This window comes from Terrapene carolina, unplaced genomic scaffold (genome assembly GCF_002925995.2).
Source record: "Terrapene carolina triunguis isolate 2854851 unplaced genomic scaffold, T_m_triunguis-2.0 Scaffold88, whole genome shotgun sequence".
Taxonomy (NCBI): domain Eukaryota; kingdom Metazoa; phylum Chordata; order Testudines; family Emydidae; genus Terrapene; species Terrapene triunguis.
Genome location: NW_020664439.1, coordinates 30,112,408 through 30,125,642, shown reverse-complemented (window position 1 = coordinate 30,125,642; position 13,235 = coordinate 30,112,408). Strand labels below are relative to the sequence as shown.

General features: G+C 43.9%; 1 protein-coding gene across 1 annotated transcript in view; it reads left to right on the top strand.

Moving 5' to 3' along the window:
• Positions 1 to 13,235, top strand: part of PPM1L (protein phosphatase, Mg2+/Mn2+ dependent 1L) — a 189,389-nt gene that overhangs the window by 119,276 nt on the left and 56,878 nt on the right. The window lies entirely within an intron of this gene.

Sequence of the window (13,235 nt, the reverse complement as noted above, 5' to 3'; positions counted from 1 at the left end):
TACCAGTCTGGGAAGAATGACCCTGCTTGTATCTTCTCAAAAAGTCCTGTGTTCCTAAAGATGTGAGTGTCACGCACCTTCTCTGACCAGCCAGCGTTACTGTCAGTGAAACATCCCTGGTGATCCACCAGTGTTTCCATATACCATGGAAAAATACCCCTTTCTATTTACATACTTAGGGCTTGTCTACATGGGATATTAGTGCACATCAAGCTAGCATATGACACTACAGAACACTGGCTTGTCGTGCAGTAATGTCCCATGTAGACACTTCAACAGCTCACTGAGAGTTCTGTGATGCACTTTGGCATACTCCCGCTTCAAACGGCAAAGCACCCTGTGGAACTTTTAGTGCACTGTAGCAGTGTCCACACGGAATGTTACTGCACAGCAAGCTAAGTGCTATAGATTCACGCACTGGCTTGCTATGCTCTAAGCCAGGGGTCTCAAACACGCGGCCCATGGGCCGCATGCGGCCCGCGGAGCTTCCCACCCCCCCACCCCCCGAGTTATTTTATGTGGCAGCTAAGCTCCCTGGTCGCTGCTCCCCAATGTTTGGGGCCGGGTCTCTCCCCCGGCCCCGCCTGCCGCCCCCACACACCTGCCCCGAGTGTCCCCCGGGCTCACTTGCTGCCCCCTCACCGCCCGGAGCCTGCAGCTCATGCTGACTCCACTCCGCTCTGCTGGCTTCCGGCATCACCTGCTGCCGCTGGGTCCTAGTGCCCCCCTCCACTAAGGCCAGGGCAGGCTGCCCTTCCCCTGCCCTTCTGCCCTAGTCCTGAGCCTCTCCAATGCCCCAAACCCCTCATCCTCAGCCCCACAGCCCTCACCCCTGCACCCCCTCCTATCCCCAAACTCCATCCCAGAGCCTGCACCCCCACCCCCTGCCCCAGCCCGGAGCCTGCACCCAGCACCCAAACTCCATCCCAGAGTCTGCACCCCAGACCCTCTCCCCCACCCAAACTCCCTCCCAGAGCCTTAGGCAGGTGGGGGTGGAGTTTGGGGGGGGCAGGTTCTGGGCACCACCAAAATTTCTACAAACCTGCCACCCCTGGAAGAGGCAGAGCAGGGGTGGAGTGGTGGTGCACCCAGTGCAGTGGGGGGCTTTAACAGAAGTAAATCTAACTAAGTGCGTGTTTTGTTCTTTGAGTGAGGTGCATTACTGTTGGTGGCGCTTAGCACTTTCCAGGAGGGAGGGGGAGGAGCAGGGAGCTGTGCGCTCAGGGGAGGAGGTGGAGAAGAGATGGGGCAGGGCCTCATGGAAGGGGTGGAGTGGGGGTGGGGCCGGGGGCAGCGGCGGGGGAGGGTGTCAGTGATGTGGCCCTCGGGCCAATGCACTAGTCCTCATGTGGCCCTCATGGTCATTTGAGTTTGAGACCCCTGCTCTAAGCCCTTGTGTGAGGGTGGTGTTGAATCTGGATATGTGTCCTGTCTATCACCCCATCACAGTTCAGGAAGACCATTGCTTCAAATCCCTCTATTACTTCCTGAACATTGCTGAGAGTCACAGTCCAGTGCAGCAGGAGATGCTTAATGGCTGACAGCTGCCCCCACCACGGATTTGCCAGCACTAAATTAATTGCACACTGACTGATTGGAAGTGTGCAGCCTGGATTTCTGAGTATGATCACCACCTACTTTTCCATCGTTGAAGCAGCTCTCATAATGGTGTCTCTGTGCTGGATAGCTGGAGCAGGCTCAGCACACAACTCAAGGAATTGGACCTTTTGCATCCGAAATTTCTGCAGCCGCTGCTGATTGTCCCAGATCTGCAATATGATCCCACCACTAAGTGCTCATTCCATGATTTCAGATGTGCTGCTCCACCATGTGAAGATGGTCAGCGAATGCTTACAGCACCTTGTGGTTTTTATGCATCCATTCATCCTTAGTTGTCTTATCTTCATCACAGCACTGGGGCACTCTGGGTAGTGGTAGTTGTTAATGTTTGGCAAATATACAGAAGAATCATGTGCCCTGTCTCTAAAACAGACATGTGAACTCTGCTTATCTGTGCAGGATCCACATTTCTACTGACAAAATGTTGAGATTGAAAAATGGCATGAGTAACTTTTTTAAAATGGCACAAAAATTATGGGACATATAGGATGGAAGAAAGTGAATTGTGGGAACTTGATTTAAGGCACCCGTAATTCCCTGGGTATAGTGTTCATATCCCACAATACACTGCAAAAAGCCCCAGAAGGCAGTGTGCTGGACAGTGGCCCAGAGGACACTGGGATGCCTACCTGTGATGTACTGTGTCTTTTGCTGACACAGCTTCTCTCGGTGAGGATGTGTGGCACTGTTGGCAGCTGCATGCCAGCAAAAGTTTTATTGGTAAAAATTTCTCGTGTAGATAGTGCCAAGTTTGCACTGAAACAGGAACCATGAGGGTGTCCTCAAGTCATCTCACTTTCATGGTACCACAGACAATGCTGCTGATGCACTATCTCTGGGATGTCAAGGAACAACACCTATAATTATTATAACAAGATAACAGTACACTTGTTCCCAGGTTTTCTAATTCTCTGCACTTCTGTTTTGTTGCACACTATCATATATCACAGGTATTGAAAGTTTTCTCTCTAGGGATATATGTAAGCTTTAGTTTGAGGGAAATCAGATATTCGTTTTGGATTAAAATACTGCATATTGTTGGATGTGCAAGCCTTCAGGCTAACAGGAAAAATGGAAGGCATCTTTACAGCTCTCCAGAATAACACAACAAACCTTTCTGGAATACTCAATGGCAAAGTGGTTATTATGACAGATGGCGACAATTTCCTGCAATATCCTGGACAGACCTTATTGAATTAAGTTTATTACCTTTGGGGTCCATTGTATTAAAATGCAATTGTTTGTGTTACTGTGAGATTGTATGTAGCTTCTTTAGGAGGGGGGAGTATGCTAATGTAATTCCTCTGGTTATCAGCCCTTTGAAGTTCGTCCCTGGGGAGGGGTCCTATTGTCTGGATGATTACCTATTCATGATTTCTAGAAAGGTTCACACTAGAGTCTCTAGAAATCAACAGACAAAGAAAGGACTTTTGAATAAATAGCCGGAGTTTAAGCTAACAAAGGGTTTGTCCACAGAAAAACAAACCTGTGGCTGGCCCGTGCCACTGCTGACTCGGGCTCCTGGGGCTCAGACTGTGGGGGGTGTTTCATGGCTGTGTAGACTTCTACGCTTGGGCTGAAACCTGGGCTATAGGACCCTGCAAGGTGGGAAGATCCGGAAGTCTACACAGCAACGAAACAGCCCTGCAGCCCGGGCCCCCCAAGCCTAAGTCGCCTCGCACAGGCTAGCTGTAGGTTTTTCTTTGCTGTGTAGACATACTCAAAAGGGACAGGACCTGTAGTCCATAGACACCGACTTCTAATGGCGCCGGTGGGTGCTCAACCCCCCTCTGCCCCGGCCCCGCCCTGTCTCCACCCCTGCCCCGGCCCCGCCCTGTCTCCACCCCTGCCCCACCCCCATTCCAACCCCTTCCCCAAAGTCCCCACCCCAACTCCGCCCCCTCCCTGCCCCTATTCCGACTCCTTCCCCAAATCCCCACCCTGGCCCCGCCTCCTCCCCTGAGCATGCTACGTTCGTGCTCTTCCCCTCTCCCTCCTGGAGCTTGCTACAGCTGTTGGGCGGCGGCAAGCTCTGGGAGGGAGAGAGGAGTGGGGACGCAGCATGCTCAGGGGAGGAGGCAGAGGCGGAGGAGGCGGTGAGGCGGGGGGGGAGCTTGGCTGCCAGTGGGTGCAGAGCACCCACTAATTTTTCCCCACGGAGTCGGCGCCTATGCTCTAGTCTATGGAGGGCCTCAATCCTTTGGGAAGAGTTGGAAGGACTGACACCCGGTCAGAGCCTGTAGGTTCTTTTGTTTTTAATGTATTTTCTCTATAGTGCTTTTACCTTAAGAATAAAATATCTCTTCTTAGAAAGAACTGTGTGATAACTTATTACTGATATAAGATAACATAACTATTAATAATCTCCAAAGAGAAGAGAAGCAGACCTGTTTGTGTGCCTGACAGAGTAGAAGGGAATAACTCATCTACCAAATCTGCCTTTTTTTTTGCTGTAGTCATGTTCAGAAAACTGTCTCTAGAAGTTTTTTTACCGCAGGAAAAGTGTTTTGATTTGGTTTTACTTCACTCTCTCAATTAAAAAACAATTAAAAGAATCTGCTCAAACTGTAAAAAATAATAATTCACTTTCAAGCACAGACCATACACAGAAATTTCAGACCCTAATAGGCACCTGGTATAATGTTGGGTACAGAACCAAGCGAGTACAGTTATATGGTGGTAGTGTATGTTACCATGCAACCTGGAAAAATATAAATGATAAAAGGCACCCCTGTATGGGAGGAGGGAGTTTGAAGTTGACCATCTGTAACAAATCTCTCTTCCCCTTTGATCATGTGAGCTTCTGTCTTGTTTAATGGCAACTGTGTCCCTTACAGTTAAACTGAGAGCTTAATGTAGCTGGTGAAGTTATTGCTCAGAAAAGATACTAGACTGAAAGCAGTGAAAACAGAAGTCCTCCTAGGAAAAAGCCAGCTTTGGTGTGGTGCGAGGAAGGGGAGGGGAAGGGGTGGTTTAGTTTGGATATTAGGAAAAACTTTTTCACTAGGAGGGTGGTGAAGCACTGGAATGGGTTACCTAGAGAGGTGGTGGAATCTCCTTCCTTAGAGGTTTTTAAGGTCAGGCTTGTCAAAGCCCTGGCTGGGATAATTTAGTTGGGGATTAGTCTTGCTTTGAGCAGGGGGTTGGACTAGATGACTTCCTGAGGTCCCTTCCAACCCTGATATTCTATGATTCTATGATTTAAAGAGAGAAAGAAATATATAAAGAAAGAAGAGGAGGCTGAAAGGTGTGGGGAGAAAACCTTGGTTATGTTTTTAAGCCATTCAACTAAAGGTGCATAATTAGACTGTAGCAAAAGAAATTTCAGAAATAAAGCAGCGCCTCACCCCACTCAACCCAGCTGCTAGGGCAGAATTGCATGCCTACAAAGTACAAAGGTGATCAGTTAGTGCTACGGCTTTGTTTCCTGCAAATCACTGGGCGAGGATTCTTCATTCTGCCAGTTCCCTACATTGGAAATCAATTTTTATTATAAATGATGACCTCCCTTCCAGGTAATTAGATTCATCAGTTGCCTTATATGTGAGCATGCTTATCATAACTGTTGTCTGCTGCATTAAAAATGGTGCACTCGTTTTTCACAGACTTTGAAGGGTCGCTAAGCATTTGCCTTCTTAATAAACAGTTTGTAATAAAGTAACTTGATCAGTTCTTGTACATGAAACCATTTACAAGTGTGCCCGTGGATGTGTCTTTTCTGTTTATGAGTATTATCTTATTCACAGTTTTGATGTTGGAACTACTCTGATTTTTGGAAAAGAGGCTTTCTCAATTGTGCATGGAAAGTTATGTAATTCAGTAGATGACATAAATGTTGTATTCCTCCTACCCAATTGCTCTCTATATTCAGCATTCTCATTACCATCTGTCAGTGATGATGGAGGATAGCAAGTAAGAGTTTGCAATGAGCAGATCCCCAGATCATTGTCAGTTTGAGAAGATTTGCCACAGATGAGTTTTTATTCTGATATATGTGGTTTAATGAGACTTGCTTAATTGCCCCACAGGCTGCTGGAGAAGTGGTTCAGAGTGTTCCATGTGTGAGAAATATTCAAGGTCAGTGAATTTGCATCAGTGAAAAGTTCTGAATTTTAAAGGTTGAACAGATTGGTAATTCCAGGCCATAAAAATTTTTGAGCTGTAGCAATCTGTGCAGAATGTGATAAAAATGAAGACGTATGTAACTTTCCTATACATATGGAGTTGTCTTTCACATATCAGATACTCTCCTCATCTTGTATATAACATCTCTGCCTGCCTCCATTTTAAGATGATTTTTAGTCACTGTTTGGACAATACCAAGATCCATTCACCCACCATTTGCAGTATTAGATATTGTCCAAAACAGCTCAAGAGCAATTTATAGTACTAGCAAGAGACAGGCAGGAAAGCACCCATAAATATATGAAAGATGGGTACAGTGTCTGAAATGTGATATATGGTATATAAGATATGCTGCCCTTTTCCTAAATTCCTCACTACTGATATTTGAATTCACCTGTTATAGTAAATCAGGGTGACTTTTCTCTGATCCAGTCGCCACTTGCCTTTTAGAATAGATTTAGAAAGAAACCTGGTAATTAACTGTTTCAGACTTTCACTTATACACGTCCAGTGAGACTCCCAAACAGTCACACTACAGAAAAGGAGACCAATTTTCAGCAATGGGTTAGGCCATGTCTACTCTACCACTTATGTTGGCAAACCTTATGTTGCTCAGGGGTATGAAAGAAACACTCCCCTGAGCGACGTAAGTTTTGCCGACTTAAATGGAAGTGTGCACAATGCTATGTCAATGGAAGAGCTTCTCCCGCCAACATAGCTCGTTGGGAGTGGTTTAATTATGTCAATGAGAGAGCTCTCTCGCATCGGCACATAGCGGCTACACAAGAGATCGTACAATGGCGCAGCTGCATCAGTACAACTGTGCCGCTTTAAGATCTCCTAGTGTAGACATAGCCTTAGTATGGATTTTCAAGCACTTTCAGTTTAAATATAGATTCTTCATCAAGTAAACAGACATGACATGGAAAAAACTGTAGCTGAGGGATGCTAATTACTCTTGGGATTCAGGTTATTACAGAGTGAGACATTTCCTAATATGATTTTAATGCAGGTTTATTCAAAGTGAATGGAGGGAAAATATATGATTTTGTGAATAACCTCTGCTTTCTTTATTGCATGATTTAAAAAAAATAAGTTATACTAATACACACACACACACACACACACACACACACACACACCCCTTTAAAATCAGTTAGGTACTTTTTGAGTGAATTGGAGTAGGGGCATTTAGGAATGGAGATAAACCCAGTGAGAATTCAAGCTGTTGCATTTTCGAGTATTGGGAGTAAATGGATAGAAACATCCTCTCCCCCTAAGCAAATAATGGGTTACTATAGATAAGCCTAGAAATGAGTCATTAATTTACATTTCTCAGTCATTCCTTTGAAGCAGTGATCTGTTTGAGGAAGGAGTTAGTGGATTTCTCCAAAATACATTACCAGGAAGTTACCAGAATTCAACACCTTGCTCAGTCCAATTCATAAGAATTTCCTAAACTCATGTCACAATGTTGAATGTCATGGGGGCAGTCAAAATAGGGTCAAGACATCTATATGTTTTGAGGACAGAATTAAACAGATCCATGTAACAGAGAGAATCGAGGCTGTATTAATCAAAGTGCTAGGTATTGCAGGTTTCCTGAGTCCACCGTTTTCTCAGGCTATGTGCGCTCTGATAGAGGATTTGACCTTTACAGGATTGTTCTGATAGAGGTGTATCTTCCACCACTTCAAACAAACAAATCACAAGGTCTCATCCCAGGGCTCTTTTAGATCATAATTTTTCTTGTTTCTCTAGCTTTCTATTAAATGAGAAGTGAAGATGCTATAAACTGTGGACTGTAGAGAGTAGATATAGAATGGAAAGTTGTCTGTGAAGAAGACTACCATTGTTTACCTATGCCCAGTGGCTTCCAACCATTTTATAGATCTAGGAAAGGAATCTGTCATGTTTCATAGATAATGGTGAAATAAATTGTTTAGTATTGTATGTCACATGCTTCAAAAGAAACCAAAGACTTGTTACCTTTCACAGCTCACTTGCAGTGCGGAATGTTATTTCATCTTATCTATACCCTTAGATTGTATAAGAACGTACTAGAAGAGTCTATAAATCCAGTATATATCTACTTGTGCAGCTGTATCACTGAACAACCTGAGCTTCCCTCAAGATCAAGCCTTAATGCCTCTGTCAGGATAGAGGCAAAATCTGTAAAGTTGCTAGAGAGTTGTTTTAGCAAAACCCACAAGAACTTGAATATTTATTGCATTTAACTCACAGTATGACTAATTAAAACCTGTCATGTTACACACAAGCAGGATTAGAAAGTATTTAGTTTATTATGGATGCATTTATTTGAATCAAGGCAAGCTACTGGAAGCATTCTTTTCTGTTGCAAGGTCTAGTTTTGTTTCGGATGTGTGCATAGACTCCCACTTAAGTCATTTGGAACTGTAGGACTGAATTTTAACATTTTCTGGTGACAAGGAAGTTTGTTCCTTTTTTACAAACCACAATATCTAGGACTACAGTACACAGAGAGAAGGGAAACCAGTTTTGAAGGAGTCTAGTAGGGGTGAACTGGATTCTGCACTGGCCTTTTTCCAGAGACCTGAGTTCAAATCATAATACAAATGGAAATGTGTTTTTGGTTGCATCATAGTCTTATAGACTTGCCTATGTCACAGAACCATCAGAAGAGTCTGTCTTGTCTTGTCTGGTCTCTTTACCCAGGACTAGATAAATAGGGGTGTGTCTGATCAGGATTAAAGTGCATTAGCAGAACTGTCTGTATGGAACTTTACACAGTTCCTACCCATACTGTGCCTGGTTTTAGTTAGTAGTATTTAATACTCCCTCAATTTCATAAGCACCATATTCTCTCACGTTTTTAACTCTTCAGTGACTGAAAATAACCCCTCCCTTCTTTTAATAAGGACTTAAGCATAAAATTGCACATAGTGTTGTTGTCAGTACTAGCAAAAATTCAACTAAAGGCTTGCCTGTCACAGTGTAACAGACTGTAACCCAACCCAGATTTTAATGTTCTGTAATTGAATACCTTGCAGTTCCTCCCTACTGAGCAAGTATATGCATCCTGACATTGTTTTTCCAAGGAGCCTGGAGCCAAAGAGCAGTTGTCAGAAGTTTAATGATATGCTACTGTAACAAAGATGAATTTCAAGGTAGACAGAAGTAAATTAAAGTATGTGCTGCTGCTGTTACTGCTGCCAGATTGTCATGTACATCCAGCTTCCTGCAAGGGCAATGAAACCTTGACTGTTCTAAAAGTATGACAGAATATTAGCCCTCTGAAATACCCTTTCATGCAACAGCAAGGTGCTGACAAAGTTTCAGGAGGCTTGTGTTAACCTCTCTTGGGTTTAAATTATATACATAGTAGAAGAACCTGCAGATCTGATCTAAATTATTTTGCACATAATTCAGCCTTATTTCCCATTATTTTTTAAATATTATTTCTTCTCTTTTCACTGCTGTACCCTGGATTCATCTTACTCCCTTTGCTATCATGCAGTCCTCTAGCTAAAATGGTAGTTGATTGATATATTTTCTTTTGAGCTGGAACTCTTCTGCTGCTGGTTGTTGTGACGTTGTGCAGTCTACATGGTTTTATAAAAATATAATAATAAGTCAATATAATGTAACTGGGATAGATTTAGAGAAAATACGGTAATAAGTGATATAATGTAACTGGGATATGCTTCATGCAAAAGGTCTCTTGTAAGGTATCATTACAAAGTGCATAATCTACTGAGTATGATCATCTAATTTGTATAAATGTACCACTCTTGTATCTAAAACTAGAAATATAAAATGTAACTCTGAGGGCCTATTGTAATTATGTAAAGTGTGGGCCATTAATGATGGTTTGAAATCTTGATGACTCCCATTGTCTGCAGATGGCTGTTTACCTGTGAGTCTCCCTGTATATGTGTGTGCTGACAAGTGAGTAATGAAGTCTTGCAGTGACATGTGATCATGTCACCTGAACTGGAATCCATCTTTAACCTGGTGCTTTTCCAGTGAGGGGGGGGTGGAAACCCAGAGAGACAAAGGGTTCCCGCCTTATGCAAAAGATATATAAAGGGGTGGAACAGAAGAGGGAAGGAGAGGAGCCATCATGGAGAATCCCCTAGATAACACCTAAGCTGGAACAAAAGCTGTACCAGGGGAAAGAATTGTGCCCAGGCCTGGAAGGTGTCCAGTCTGAGAAAAACTTACTGAAGCATCTCTGAGGGTGAGATTATCTGTATTTAGTTTGATTAGGCATAGATTTGCGCATTTTATTTTATTTTGCTTGTGACTTACTTTGTTCTGTCTGTTACTACTTTGAACCACTTAAATCCTACTGTTTGTATTTAATAAAATCACTTTTTATTTAGTAATTTACTCAGAGTATGTATTAATACCTGGGGGAGCAAACAGCTGTGCATATCTCTCTATCAGTGTTATAGAGGGCGAACAATTTATGAGTTTACCCTGCATAAAGCCACTCCTCCCCCCCCCCTTATTAAAAATAAATAAAATGCTGCCTTTTCAGTAGAGCTTGGAAAAAAATTATTTGTCCTATTCAGTTCAATGAAGCATGAAGATATTTCTTTGCTCAAATTACCATATTTCAATTGTTTTTGTAATGAGTAGGAAATGTGATTTAATGAAATCAAAAGAATTTGAAAAATTCAGATTCCAGAATTGACTTTAGGAAAAACAGCCCTAAGACCTTTTTCGATTTTTTTCGATTTGGTGTCTGTCTGCCTTTCTTGGCTTCAGAAGGTTAAAGAATTGTCTAATTTCTTCCCTGGTAAGTATAATACCTCAGTATGACAGTGGTTTCCTGAGATCTGTTTGGAAATATAAATCACATAATTTTTTTCTGTACCTTTCAAAAATGTACCCAGTTTAAGAGTGAATGTTGAAGTATTATGTTATCTTCAGATTATAATGACATGTACTGAAATGGCTGATCTCAACTTGGCAAGTTTTGAAGGGGCTGTATAATCGTCCTGATGAGAAATATACATACATTACATAGTAAATTTATGTTGTAAGGAGGGTTTTCTGGCCAAAGTTCTGTTATTTGTATCCTTCATTTTAGAATTGTCTCAGTAGGATAATACAAAAATATCCTTATGGAAAGCATAAACTGTTTTCAAGGAAGAATTCAATGTAAATGTCTGAACTTGACACCAAGATAGGGAGAGGCTAATTACTTTATGGTGTATCTTTTGGCTTTCCAGTGCTATGAGAAAATGACTATTAAAACCTAGCATGAAGTATGTTGTACTCATGTAGTGAGTTCTTTTACATTTTATGGAATAATGTTACAGGGGAACCCCGCTACAACGCGCCCCGCGATAATGCGAATTCAGTTATAACGCGGGGCGAGTTTGGCCCCGGCGGCTGCAGCGGGCGTGGGGCGAGTCCGGCGGGCGCGGGGCGTTTGGGATCCATGCCCCGGCGTCTGCAGCAGGAGCAACTCTCCCTGCAGCCTCTGCGGGCCCCTGGGGTTCTCACCTCTGTCCCCAGCAGGGCCGGCTCCAGCCCGCCCCGGCAGCTGCAGCGGTTGGTCCGGCCGGGAGCGCGGGGCTGCCGCGGTCCGGCCGGAGGTCCGGCCGGGGTTGCGGGGCGGGGCTGCGGGGCTGCCGCGGTCCAGCCGGGAGAGCGGGGCTGCCACGGTCTGGCCGGGGTCGCGGGGCGGGGCTGCCGCGCTCCGGCCAGCGCTTCGGCCGGCGTCGCAGGGCTGCCACGCTCCGGCCAGTGCTGCGGGGCTGCCACGCTCCGGCCGGCGCTCTGGCCAGGGGAGCGGGGCCCCCGAAGACGACCGCCGCCGGGGCCAATCAGTCTAAAGCCGGCCCTGCTGGCTGCCCCCCTTCTCTCTCTCCCCCCGCTCCCTCCCTCCCGCTAGCCAGGGCGCACAGTCTGCTGCAAACTGAACACAAGTACAGTGGAACCCCACTATAACGCGACCCCGCATTTACCGCGATTGAATTTTTTGGACCCCAATGATCGCGTTATAGCGGGGTTCCACTGTATTTGTTCTGCACTGCCAGGTTGCAGACAAATTGAACACAACTACAATGATATTTTAAGGTGTAATTTAATCACCAACTGACTTAGGAATACTAACTATAAACCTGGGAAGTGTGTATGTGGAGAACTAAAGAGGTAACTTCTGATCAGTCTTGGGCCTGAAATATTTCCATCTTTTTTGATACTAGCAGGGAAGCCCAAGCACTCAGCAATGGCCTTTGCCACATCTTTCCTTTCCAGCCATGTTGGTATGACAGGAGCAAAAATCTCATGCCTAGAGAGGAGAAGGATTTTCTGTTTGAGTGGTGTTCATGAAAGGTTCCAGCACTGGAAAAGAGAAAGCTATCCTGTATTTCTCCATGGAAGACAGTATCAGAGTAGCCTTCCCCCACACTGACTCAACAAAGTATCTCATCCTTCATCTGAAGGAACCACCTCTAATAGTAAGAGAGTAACTGATACTAATGATAAGAGTACCTATTAGTTTAATACTGACAGTGATTTTAGTGATGTGGACATACATTCGGTCATTATCGATTGCCGGTTAAATTTTAGCTCAAAACCCTCTAATTTGGTACAACCATGCCACCATGTGTTAATTTGCTTCTTTCTGGCATTTATTGGGCATACTGTGGTATTCTTTTATGTTTTTTGCTGTGTAGTGTTCCTGTGTGCTTCTACCTTCCTTCCCAGAGCTGAGTGCATTTTAACAGTAGGAAAAGTGGTTGCTTTGTGTGATTTGACGGGTGCTTTTAAGTTCACATAAGATGCAACCTACTCATTGTGTGCTGTAATATTTTGTGTGTGTGTGCGCGCCTATGTACATTAGCAAATTTAGCTATTGTTGTAAATAACTGGTCAAGCATGGGTAACTGAATTACTGAACCCAAATGTTACACCATAAACTTCATGCTGATGAATTTAAATATGCCTCAACTAGAGCTGAATCAAGTCACTTCAGTATCTCTCTAATTCACTACAATTCTCTAGGGGCCATTCCATCAACGAATGTGTGTAACTCCCAATTACACTAATGGAAGTGAAAAGTACAGAGAAAAGTGTTATACTTAATTCCAACCTTATTGTATTCAGACTAGTCTTTGTGCAAGGTGCATCATTTAAATATAGTGTTTTCAGGCTCTGATTATGGCTGAGTCGTAGCTGGTCCATGGTTAAGGTTGAAATTTGCCATTGATTGATTGATTTGATTTGATTGCATTACTTTAGCACCTAGGAGCTCCAGCCACTGACCAATACCACATTGTATTAGATACTGTACAAACACAGAATAAAAAGATGGTCCAGGAACTAAATCTATATGCACAGATAATATAGGCCACTACCTTTTGGAAGGAGCATGCCAAATTATGTGATTTAGAAATCCACATTAATACGGTGTGGCTCTGTGTCATCCTCTGGTGGCTAGAGTACGTACAAAGATTTATGATTGCTGCTGCAGTCAGGCTGGTAGACCC